A 13,514-nucleotide genomic window follows, 5' to 3' on the forward strand; every position below is an offset into this window, starting at 1 on the left:
AAGACTTCGAGGACTCAATACGAGGCGTTTCGCAATGGGTACTGGTGACATCTCACCATCCTTTGAGAAGAAGGTCGAGTACGTACTAGCGGAACACCAATTTTAAGGAGGGAATTCTAGCATAGATGGAGGGAGTACTTAAATCAAGTGAAAAGGATTACCAAAGCCAAAAAAGCATCACAAGGAATCTCAAGGATTTGATCAACTGGGCCAGGCTGCTAAGGGTTCAAATGCCCAGAATGTTATTATTCCCATCTAGAGCTTCCTATACTTGTATGGAGACTCTAGAAGAAAGACTAGATATTTATAGAATAGTAGAGAAAAATTTAATAGTTGCGACAGTTCTAGGAAATTCTTAGCCATTAAATCAGCAACATGAGTACAAATCCCCATTGATTTGTAAGGCCTCAAACTATAAATAAGGGTCAGCCTCCATCATCTGAAGCAACTAGAGTTGAACATTCTTCAAGCATTCCAAGTTCTCTTGAGAGTCTTAAACACAAGTGTGTTGAGTGACTTAGGCAGACTTGTGTAACAAGTGCGAGGATTGCATAAGTGCCGCACCAGCCAAATAACTTCTCTAAGAAGTTGGTGACATATCACTTACCTAATAATACAATGAGATATATGGCTGTGTGTCCTGAGTGAGCAATCACCTATGTCACCAATTGAAGTCTAGACTCTAAAATGCAACATCATGAGGATCATTATACATCTAAGAACAATGCACTTCGCCTAATTATTTTAACCCCATAGTCCCAAAGCCTCAGGGTGTGCATCTATTATTGTTATTATTATTATTATTATAATTATTATTGTTATTATTATTGATCCATTCCCTGAGGATTGCTTGCTTTCATGAAGGATCACCAAATTGTGCAGGACATTTAGAATTGTGTCCGAGTCACCTGTGGTTCAGGAGGATCTACATGTTTAGACAATTGGGTGCAACCATTTCTCAAACCATCATTGATCATGGAGGCCATAAACTTACTTATTAGGTGCTCAAATACTGTCAATAATGTAATGGATGCTCACTAAAAAAAATATATCTGCATATGGTATGGTTCTACGAGCTTTATCATAAAAGCAACTCAAAATCCCATCAAAGATGGGAGTAGGGGCATTTTCCAATGATTTTCGAAATGCCCATACTCTTAAAAGAATTTAGAAAAATTCATGTTCCTGGAGTCTCTGTAAAAGATAAGTTGCTTTCAACAAGATGGAAGAGTGTCGACAGATTGGTCAGAGATCATGGACATGGAGTCTAGGAAATAGCAATCACTTGCTATTTAACCTGCAAGGATCTCTTTCTCCTTTGCTTTGCACATTTCCTCTGCTGATTTGACAAACTTCTTTGTCATTTCGTCCATCTGGGGAAAGAAGGTACCAATCAGAAAACTTGATTAAAAACAGAAACCTTTCCATGGTCATTTTATGTGTTACTTCTTTCTCAAATCTATTTGCATCATCCTTCGGGATACTTGACCCTGCTTTCTTTATTGAATCCAATGCCTGTAAAACCAAATTTAAGAGTTTACATAATAAAATTTAAGATTATCCAATACGACTTTCATATTTCCTTACCCACCTGCTCAGATTACACATGCAGTGTATACTCATCATCCAAATCAATAGATAACAAGTATTATCCTATATAAGTAATAAGTATCCTGTTCATCAGAACTACTAAATCTTCATTTTAGAAAAACATTAATTTCATATGAAGGTTGAAAACATCTAATCAGTCTGGCATATTGGCAACGACTTTGATCTCTAAAAGATAGACCTATAGTCTGGATTCCTAGAACTAGCTACACATGCAACGAACAGAAAGTTCATGGTTGATCAAGGATGACTCCTACACCATCTAAGCACGACGATAATAAAAAATGCATAACTTCGGCTGAGAACAGACATCCAGTTCCAACATTGCATGCTATTTAGCATCACGTTTTTTGTTAAATTGTAACTTAAAAAGAATTAAAATCCCCCGCTAAACTCTAATAGGTAAGATTTATGTGCAGTGCAGATTCTCAAATATTGTATGGGCAGAGTGGGCGGTTTGTTTCTACCAAGAGACGATGGAAAGACCTAGTAATCACCACCTTCATTAAAGGATAGAGGAGCGAGATGTTTTTATGCCCAGCCAAGCCTTAAATCAGAGCATCCCCGCCTGCCAATTCCTGAGTCAAAAGAAAGCTCGGCAACAGCTTTTCCTAACCAAAGTGAGTTGATACTTATTATCCTACTACTAAGGTAGGCTCAACCCCAGGTTCAACATCCCACTCTGGGTTGTTTTAGTTAGGACTAAGAGGGCTTGACAGTGGACAGTGAAGAAAAAGGAGAATTACTTGCTAACTGTTCTGTGAATTAGATGACCACCATGGGTTGATTTGACCTAAGGAAGACCCAGCGTCCTTTACATGTCTTATTTGCAAAATTAGACTAAATGTTGCTGGAGCCGGTGAAAGTGACAACAGTTGAAACACTGATGAACTGTTTTGAACCATCTGTTTCTGCTGGCGCGTACTGTTCCAACGTTAAACAATGATCTTTCTTTCATAACTATAGTAAAACGGAAGCAAAGAACAAGAAGAATCTATGTTTTCTGTGTCATACCTTTTGACGTGCCCTTCTTATACTTTGCTCAACCTCTTCAGCAGATTTGGCGACCACCTTACACATTGCCTGATACAAAACCAATGGAACTATTTTTTTTTTTTTGGGGGAGGGTGGGGGGGCGTAAAGAACCAAACGAACTATCGACTACAGAAAGAGGGAATAATGAGGAGTGATGAGGGTAAAGATGCCACTCCTTCGGGTCATCCTTGGCCCATCCTTGGCCGAGCTGACCCCTTGGGTCATCCTTGGCCGAGCCGACCCCTTGGTTCATCCTTGGCAGAGTCGACCCCTTGGCTCATCCTTGGCCGAGCTGAACCCTAGGATCATCTCCCTAAAGAGTCTGAACCAATCCCAACGATTGCGAGGACCTGAGGATCACTTATTGCCAGCTCAGCAGATTTTATCGACAGCTTAACAAATCTTATCACTAGGGGATATCCTAACAAATAATGTAACAGTTACCTAGTGGGGCTCTCCTAAGAGTTATCCAAACAAGAGTGAACTACTCGCCAAAATATGACTCTCCTCAACCGCCTCTCTTGATTCACTGCCTATAAATATCAAGGCAAGCCCCTAAAAAAGGGGATGGATCATTTTCATAATAAACTCTCTTCAGTAACTGTTGGGCATTGGATGGTCCCCGTCAGGTCAATCTGGCTCTCCTTTGTCTGCTCTTCTATGCAGATCTAGCATGGAGTAGCAAGTCTTGCAAGGAAGATCACCTGGTCAATTTTTACTACATCAAATTGGCGTCATCCGGGGGAAATAGAGAAAAGCTATTGTTCTGAAGCTTCATCTAGATTCGTCTCCTCACCGAAGCAGTTTAAGAACTGGGGTCCATCATCTTGGATCCATCTCAAACCAACCACGACTTCCATTTCTAAAATCCCAAATAAATGAAGTTTGCTATTTTCAGACTTATCTTCTCATCTCAATCTCTTCTTTCATTCCCCAAATCCCAATCACACCACCATCACAACTGCAAATCCGCCATCTCCAATCATGGTTGACTCTTTGTGGCCAAACTCCCTTCTTCCTCACTCTCGGATCCGCCCATCCTATTCCTCTCCCTGCAGGTCCAAGAACTTAAATCTCAGATTTGAATCAAAAGCTTATGATCCCTATATGCATTGGTAGTAACAAGTGAAGCTATATCGGAAAATAAAGGATTCTCACAAGCAACAATGGCATCTCTTTATTGTTATTTCCAAACCCTCCTAACGAACTCATCGCCAGATCCATATCTTGGTTTGGCCTGGGCTCAATGGAGGAATCTTAATTAGGGAAGCTTAGGTGTTTTGCTTATGAAGCCGATTTTCAAAGTTGGTTTTACAAGCTCTATTTTATAAGGTGGTTTTATAGGGAGGTTGGCATAATGGTTTTATGAAGTGGTTTACATAAGTGGTTTAACAAGGTGGTTTTTCAGTGATGTTTGCCAAGTGTGTTTACATAAGTAGTTTTAAAAATCTGGTTTCAAAGTGTGGTTTAAAAAGTTGGTTAAGCCTCGATGCATGTTCCTCACGGAACAACCCACGCCGGGCACGGATGACCCAGTTGTAACGTGATGGATCCCTTTGTTGAAGCACCTCCCCCATCTTAGCTCTTTGTAGCAGCGTAATCCACAAATCCCGTAACTCTCACTACTACACAGCACACACCATGGACCGCAAAGGCAAGGTGGGGCACTTACTGATTGCTTGGCCCCAACGCTACCAGTGGAATCGGCGGGAGGGAAATCACTTGCAGAGAAATGAAAGGGAGACTAAAGTTTTACCGCGACCAAGCTTTTCTCCATCTGAATCAGCGTTTCTGTTTGGCCAAGCAAACCAAAGCACTCGGAGATGATTGTCTAGGAACTCATAGAAATCACCATCCTTATTATTAACTAATTCCCAAAGCTCCTCTACTTCCTTTAATGCGGTTCAACCCCAAGAAGCCGAGCAACCTCACCACAACTGAGCAAAACTTCATAGGCCAACCAATCCATGGCCGAGCATCATGCAACCGAGCAACTCATATTGCATATGGTTAGTTGTCACAATGAATGATATAATTGTCCTTGCTTCTTTCTCTCTTTTTGCAGCAAAAAAGAAGAATTTTAGAACCGAGAACCGAGCGCAAAGCCTAGTCGGTGGTCTCTAAGCTGAGCAGATCAACTCGCCAACATACCATCCCAAAGTCGAGCACGTTACTATCTAGCAAACCAACTTGCCGAGCCAAGCATGTTACAGCCGAGTAAACCAACTTTCCATTATGAGAATGTTATAGCCAAGTAGGCCACCTTGCCGATCATACCATCCCAAGGCCGAGCAGCTCATCACCAGTTGGCCGATGGGAACGATTCATCGACCGATGATGCACTCAGTCCAATGCTTGGTTTGTTGAGGGGATGCTAGACAATTATTCTGTGTACCAGGCTATACACTTTGGACCATTGACTAAACCCAATAATCTATGAAAGACTATGGTCGACCACCTCCAAGCCCTAGCCTCGGCTTGGCACCTCACAAGCCCGAGCCCCCGATCGGTACCTCATGACCTTAGACGTTAAGGCACTCAAGCCCGAGGCCTAGCATGGCACCTCACAAGCTCGAGCTGTGGCTTAACACCACAAGCCCTTAGACGTTAAGGCAGGCAAGCCTGAGCCTCGGCTCTGCACCTTAAGCCTTTAGGCGTTAAGGCATGCAAGCCGGAGCCCTAACTTGGCACCTCACAAGCTCGAGATCCGGCTCGACACCTCAAGCCCTTAGGCGTTAAGGCATGAAGCCCGAGCCCTGACTCGGCACCTCACAAGCCCAAGATCCAACTCGGCACCTCAAGCCCTTAGACATTAAGGCATGCAAGCTTGAGCCCTGGCTCATCACCTCAAACCCTTATGCGTTAAGGCATAAATCCCAAGCCCTGACTCGGCACCTCACAAGCCTGAGATCTGGCTCGGCACCTCAAACCCTTAGACATTAAGGCATGCAAGCCTGAGCCCCAGCTCAGCACCTCAGCAGCCCGAGCTCTATCTCTACACCTTAAGCCCTTATGCGTTAGGGCATGCAAGCCTGAGCCCGGCTCGGCACGTCAAGCCCTTAGGCGTGAAGGCACTCAAGCCCAAGCTCTGGCTCAGCACCTCAAGACTTTATGCACTAAGGCATGTGAGCCAGAGCCTCAACTCGACACCTCAAGGCTTTACGTACTAAATCATGTAAGGCCCAACCTCAGTTTGGCACCAAAGACCTTACGTTCTAAGGTAGGAAAGATCGAGCCAATGATACTTTGGTGGTTGACACTCAAAAACCTAACTTCGAAGGTCGGTATGGAAGGACAACTATAAAAATAAAAAATAAACAAAGCTGTCTTTACTAAACTGAAGATCTATAACCTGATCCAAGTACATAACCGTTGCTTGTTGAACTCCTACAGGTCAACTTGCGGACCTTGACCTGAAGGAGTGGGGGGCTTATGATGAGGATAAAAATGCCACTCCCTTGGGTCATCCTTGGCCGGGCCGGCCCCATGGTTCATCCTTGGCCGAGCCGACCCCTTGGGTCATCCTTGGCCGAGCCGACCCCTTGGGTCATCCTTGGCAAAATCGACCCCTTGGGTCATCCTTGGCCAAGACCTTGGCCGAGCTGACCCCTTGGCTCATCCTTGGCCGAGCTAACCCCTTGGGTCATCCCTGGCAGAGCCTACCCCTTGGCTCATCCTTGGCTGACCCCACCCCTTGGCTCATTTCCCTAAAGAGTTTGACCGATCCCAACGATTGCATGGACCATCCTCAGGATCACTCATTGCTAGCTTAGCAGATCTTATCGCTAGCTCAGCAAATCTTATCATTAGGAGATATCCTAACAAATAAAGTAATAGTTACCTAGTGGGACTCTCCCAAGAGTTATTCGAACAAGAGTGAACTACTTGCCAAAATAGGACTCTCCTTAACCGCCTCTCTATTCACTCCCTATAAATATCAAGGTAAGCCCCAAAAAAAGGGGATGGATCATTTTCATAATAAACTCTCTTGAGTAACTGTTGTGGAAGAAATCTGACTTAGGCATCGGAGGGTCCCCCGTCGGGTCAGCCCGGCTCTCCTTTGTCTGCTCTTCTGTGCAGGTCTAGTGTGGAGTACCAAGTCTTGCAAGGAAGATCACCTGGTCAATTTTTACTGCATCAAGGAGTATAGTCTAGAATGAGCTCACCTGCATGTGTTCCTTCGTTGATCTAGAAATAAAGACCAGAAGAAAACATTAGAGAGGAGGGGGGAGGGGGTAATCAACAAACATAAAGAGGCTCACAGTCTAGAAAAGTTTTGGAAAGAGAATGTTCTTCGCTCAATTAGCATGAAGGCCATCGCGGTAAAGTATTAAGAGTTGGGGCTAAAGGTAGGAAGTTATGTTGGTTATAAGTACAATCAATGTGGATTACTCCCATTTTAGGCTATCTGCACAATGTGTTATATATTTATTTGAAAATATTCTCTTTAGTATGAGGCATGACCAACTCATCTATTCCTATACTAGCTACGCATAGAACATATAGGAGAGACCCTTTCAAGTACGAATGTTATGGTAGAGGATGGATTATCAGTAACACCTATTACTGGGATGTGAGTTTCTTTTGCCCTGAATTGATTATCTCTTCTGAATTTTTTTGGTGTTTTGTAAATGGTCTATACTACAAAGAAATTATGTTCCGTGCTTGTTTGTTTCTAATAAACAATTAGACTCCTAGAATGATGCAACAATTCTATAATGTTGGTCTTGCAATTTTGCCTTCTTTTTTTGAGGTTCCGGGTTTGGTTGTTTTGTCTTTCAGTTGTGTGGTTAATTTAGTATGCCAATATCAATTGAATTTGCTATTGGTTCAATCTGTAGTTTCATTGCTGCTCCTCTGTTCCTAGTTGGCAGATTATAGTTAGTTATCTCTTGTCCAGTGCCTTGACCAGTGAGCATGAACACACATGCATACAACCAGGGGGCATGGTCTTCTTTCACGATACCTTATATCTAGGCATAGAGGATGCAACCGCGTAGCGTTCTTTTCCCCTATTTCTAAGCTATTTCTGAATTGTGTATGCTCTCTCCCTTATATTTCTTATTCTCTTTACCATTGCTCACAATTCCCTTGGAATAAAACCTTACTTCTCGTTGTTAGTGATCTTACAAGGATTGTTTAATACAGATTATTGAAAGGGTTAGTATTGAATATTTAATTTTGCCTTCTTAGTAATGCTTACTTGATCCCTTAATTTATGGCTAATACCTACTGAAAAATGAAATTGTTTTTTATTTCAGATTCAGCTTCACATCTTAACTCAATAAGAACTAGTAGAGCCACTAGATACCTCACACAAGCTATCAGTTGAATGACATCCAAACAAACGAAATGTGTAGTTCAAAGCCAAACTCACGTTTGATACCTTGCACAAGCTATAAGTGGAATAACATATAAAAACAAAAGAAATGTGTAATTGAAAGAGTAAACCACGTTCCTCCAATGTTTCTTTAGCAACACATCACACTTCGAACCACTTCAGTTTAAAAACAGATTGCATGAGTTTAGAGAAAACAGAGAAAAGAGAAAGTTGATGAATTTTAAAATATAAACCTAGACCCGGATAACATGGTTTCTGAAATCTACTTTCTCTCTTTCTTTTTTGGTTTTGTACTCCACATAGAGAACACTAATGGGGTAGGCAGTCCAACCACCCATCAAGCCGTAGAATAACTAAAAGGGTATTCCAAGTAACATCCTTGCTGATAATACGAGTAGGGTAAGGTCAATATATAGAACCTGAGCCACTTGAAACAGCCATGACACAGATAAACATCCTATAAGCCCATTTCACTAGCATTAATTGGAGCTTTTTCTCTTGTTGAAAATCAATTGAAAAATCTAAAGGGGAAAACCCATTATTATAAAAGAACAATGAGTGATCCCTTTGTGGTAATCTAAGATACAAGGAAAGAAAACCGTATTTGAAGTTGCACACTAAACAATTTATATTATGTCAGTTTTAAGAGTTACATTTATTTTTAGAGATTTTTCATTGCTATTATAACTTATTGGTGCTTATTTTTAATTATTAATTTTATTGAGAATAATTCTTTGTTATATAGATAAGCGTGCTAGGTACCTGCTATTTCTAGTGGTCATGACGAGTTAGCACTACAAAGGAATCTCTCCTCGTTGACGAGTTTTATTGTTTCTTCATCTCAAAAAGGTAAAGTGATATGCAACTTAATGCTTTATCATGAATATTTATAAAATAATTGTTTAGTATAAATTTTGCTAATATTGATTACAGGAAGTAACCCAAAAACTCAAATCTAATCAATCAAAATGGAAGTAGGACTCTTGAAGAGTTTTCCAACAACATAAAAGAGTGGGAGGCTTGGACCAGATCAAGATCCGAACAAGGAGCGCTCAACTGCTAGTAAAGTCTGATAGTTGTATTTTTTTTTTTTTTTTTTTTTGTGGACACATAATTCTTGATATAATTGAATTTTTCTAAGATAGGATTGTTGACGTATCATGTATTTTTTTTTTGGATCTTAAACAATTATTATGGATTGTATATTGAATGGATTATAAAGGTTCAAGAAACAGGTACATTTGTATAAAAATATATAAAAGCAAAAAATTAATATTATATACTGTCACCACTCAAAAATCCTGTGTCTATGTCTTCATAATAAAATATTTACAAAAAATGCCACTACAAAAGCACAGTTATAAATTTTTGGGGCGTAAAAATTCGTAGCTAAAATCCGCAACTATCAATTTGCTGTGAAAAAGATGTGCAATTAGAATTTTGCAGCAATAGATTTATTACAAAAATATTCGTAGCTATATATCCGTAGCTATAAATTTGTTATGGAAAAATTCATAGTTAAAAGTCTGCAGCAATAGATTTACTGCAAAAACATTCGCAGCTATAAAGTGGCTGTGGAAAAAATTCATTGTTAAAAGTCCGCAGCAATAGATTTACTGTGGAAACACACACAGAAAAAATTCACTGTTAAAAGTCTGCAGCAATAGATTTACTACGGAAACATTTGTAGCTATAAAGTTGCTATGAAAAAAATTCACAGTTAAAAATCCTCATCAACAGATTTACTGCTGAAATTTTCATAGTTAAATATCCATATCTATAGAGTACCCTGTCCTTGCGGTGTGAAATCTGCAGCTATAGACTTAGCGATGGCACTTGTAACTGCGGATAGCAAATCGCAGGTTATCCGCAGCAATAGGCTATTACTGTGAACATTTAGACCTTTTACTGCGGAAAAATCCGTAGTTACAAGCCTCCTTTGTTGTAGTGGGGTGGGGAGGGAAGAATCAATAGAACATAAGAAGTATTGGAAAGAGAATGTTGTTCTCTCAATTAGCATCAAGGCTTGTCCCAGGTCCACTTGCTAGCAATGGATATTACTGGGAAATGGCCTTCATTTGGGCAAGCACATAAAAATTAAATGCAAAATATGAATATGAATGAAGGATTACTTACGGTGGGATAGCAGCAATCAGTCTTTGGCCTTCCAACGTTGGATTTAAACCTAAAGTAGATGAAACAATGGCATGGTCCAACTCTTTTAGGGTCCGCAAAACAGGTATACTTCATTAGGTACACAATTTCTCGAGAATAACACAAGTATCTCAAAGTCTAGAGTACTGGCATATTGTAGTAGAATTCCCAAGAAAATTTCAAAAACATGTACTCAAAAGCAACAAATTTAACTAAACAAGAAAGGAGCATATCCAACTAATAAACATTAAACTTGGCTATAGAGAATGTATACTCCATTACATTTGGATCATAAGTTATTACTGAGAGGGTTTTTGAATCTATGACAGAAACAATGGCTAGATGACTCTTTAAGGGCATCTTTACACCACCCATTTCCACAATAATATGGTCAAGCATTCCTGTAGAAAAAGTTCCAAATGGTCATCCAAGTAATTCACTATGAATGCTGTTAATTCATTTATAAAGCAGTGCATAGCCTTGTACCTGCTGATGCCCTTCCTGTCCTTAATTTGCTCAGGTCTCGTGATAAGGCATCCATTGCTGCCTCCATCTGTGATTGAGAGCTACCTTAATAGTAGGCCCGATATCTGGCACAACTTGAACTGTATCTCCATCATCATCATCATTCCCTACAAACGCAGACAAAAGCTGTAATATACAACCATGAAGAAAATTGTTAAGTCACTGTAATAGGTGGATTGGAAACTCTGATTAGCAAAGTTTCTTGTACATCTGAAAATTGTGTGGTTCCTCCACAAAAAAGACTCTCCCTTGCCATGCTGTTTATAGGCACCACTTAATTGAAATAAATTTTAAAAACAATACAAACAGAATCTAAACAGCCAACACATCATTCACCAATGGTCTCATAATTGTTCTAGAAATATTACCTCATGGGCTCAAACAAACACATGGCTAGCATTCAGCTTGTATCTAACAAGCAAAGCCAACATTCGAGAGTGAGAAAGAATGTATTTTCAGAGGTCCATTTGAGACCCTAAAGTCAATAAAACAAGCAATGTCAATATTAGATCAGTGCCTAAAGGCTAAAGCATATTCGATTCCATTCCTCCTATGAGGGTTTTCACTGGAACTGAAATGGATCGTTTATAAAAAACGATAGTAATAATTGGAATGTCCAATCCTTACCTAAATAAATATGTTATTTCAATTTGGAGCAACCCAACATGGATATATCTAAGTTGAGAATGTTTTTTCTTTAACCTTTTAATTTGGTCTATATTCAAATTCGGTTTTTATGATTTTCACAAATACAACTAAAATATCTTCGAAATTATTAAAGTTGGCAAGAAGCTCGGTCTTTTTAGCCTTTCCTTTATCTATGTCTTGATATTTTCACATATACTGCAGAACATCTCCTTGTAGAGTTCCAGCAACATATTCGATAAATCTTTCTTTAGATCATGAATTTTTATATGTAGAAATAAGGATAGAAAAGGTTTGTGTATCCATTCATCAATTACTTCTTTGTAGGTTTTGACTGAAATATGAATTAGTCAAGATAGGTACCACCTGATGCAACATTGATTTTATTAAGAACATCTCTTCTTTGATAGAAGGGTGTCGGTGTTGGATCATCTTTAGCTTCAGTGGCAAAGAGGTTAGCACAAAAATATGGTCTGAGTCCTGTTTAAGAAACAAACTCAGGGTCTTTTGGGACTAAAGTTTGCACACTCTCACCGATCTCCCAAACCCCCTGGTACTTGCTGTATTATTGGGTGTTACAAAACATTTGAGAGCTAGCAAACATTTCCTATTTGCGTTGTCTCTTTTTTTTTTTTTTTTCTCTTCAGTGGTGCTCTTTTCAGTAAGTGCATCAGGTTTGAACTCCCCGAGAGGTAAATCTAGGTCAAGTAACCTTATATTGACTTCCAAATCCTGAATCGATTTCTTATAATTATCTATAGTGACAGTAGGAATGGATCGAAAGTGGAGGATGGGAGACTGTGAGAGCGAGAGTGGTTCTGCGGACAGATCCTTTATAGCTAAACATGATCCTAGAGGTGGACGACCGCCGGAGAGAGGTCGTCAACTACATCTGATGGACTTTTGGAACCCCCTTCCAAAGGAGGTTGCCCAATCTGAGGGTGGTCCAAAGGTGATCTGTGATACTAGTGGAGAGAAGAATGTTGGGAGTGGGAAACCAATCCCACAGAAGAAGTCGCTTGCTACTGTGGTCGGTAATGTCATGTCGGATGTGGATTTGCTACCTAAGCCCATCGAAGCAAGATCGTATACTAAGATTGCCATACCCCAAGATGCCTACGAGAAGCGCCTAGATCTTTTTAAGTTTGCATTGATAGGGAGGGCTAACTTTTAATTTGTGTAAATGGATGAGATCAAACTTATGCTAAAGAGGTGTGGAACTTGAAGGGTGAGGTGTCATTGTCTCCAATGGGGAAGGGATTTATCTTGTTTCAATTCAAGCTTGAAGAGGATATGAATACTATTTGGAGATGTAATATAATAAAATTTAAGAATCAATTTATTCGGTTTCAAAGGTGGAAGCCAGAATTTGATGTCCATGTTGTTAACAAATCGATTAAATTGGGGTGTATCAGGTTTCCAGACCTACCACTAGAATACTGGAACAAGAAGATCTTGCTATCCATGGCAAAAGGGGCGGGAAAGCCTATCGCTCTGGATCGTAGAACTAGATCTTCTGCTATGGGAAGCTTTGCGAGAGTTCAGGCCGAGAAGGTGCTGGGATCCAAGAGGTTGGATCAAAGAAGACAGCCTGGGTCTGGTGAGATGTACTGGTTCAAATATAAAATCATCTATGAAGATGAGATAAATAAGTGTAGTTTCTGCCATAAAGTAGACCACGTTATCCAAGGTTGCAGAGATAAGAAGATGGTTGATGCTCAAGCAGGGGGTACTGAGCAGAGGGAGGCGGATAAGGAGGTCAGCGGTGCCTTAGAGGAGGTAGCCATGGATGGGATCGGTGCTTCAAGGAGAAGATCGATTGAGGACGGAGCTGAGGTGGCAGAAAATCTCGTTTCCAATCAGGGAAAGAGTCCTGCCTCAGATGGAGTCCATATTCCCTTAGATATTCCGCAATCTAAGGGGAATATGACGTCTAATATGGAAATAGAGATGGGAAGAGGCAATATCGAGGTCGTAATTCCTCTTGAGGAAAATTTGACCACTGAGTTAAATAATGACTTCAATGGGAACTCTAACAGACCCTATAACTTTGAAACGGATCATCTCATTGGGTCGGCAGCAGGTTCGGGTTGCGGGTCGGTTCATGGGAGGTGTTATGAATCCTCAAAGCAAGATGAAAAGGAAGAACGTAGGCCAGTGGTTCCTTCTGAGGAGAGCTGGGGGAAGGAAAGAGAAAGTCTAAGGG

General features: G+C 40.4%; 1 pseudogene; it reads right to left on the reverse strand.

Annotated features, from left to right (window-relative positions):
- Positions 1-969: 969 nt before the first annotated feature.
- On the reverse strand, positions 970-11,541 carry LOC122060639 (annotated as a pseudogene).
- Between the last annotated feature and the right edge of the window lie 1,973 nt (positions 11,542-13,514).

Source organism: Macadamia integrifolia, chromosome 14, assembly GCF_013358625.1.
Source record: "Macadamia integrifolia cultivar HAES 741 chromosome 14, SCU_Mint_v3, whole genome shotgun sequence".
NCBI lineage: Eukaryota > Viridiplantae > Streptophyta > Magnoliopsida > Proteales > Proteaceae > Macadamia > Macadamia integrifolia.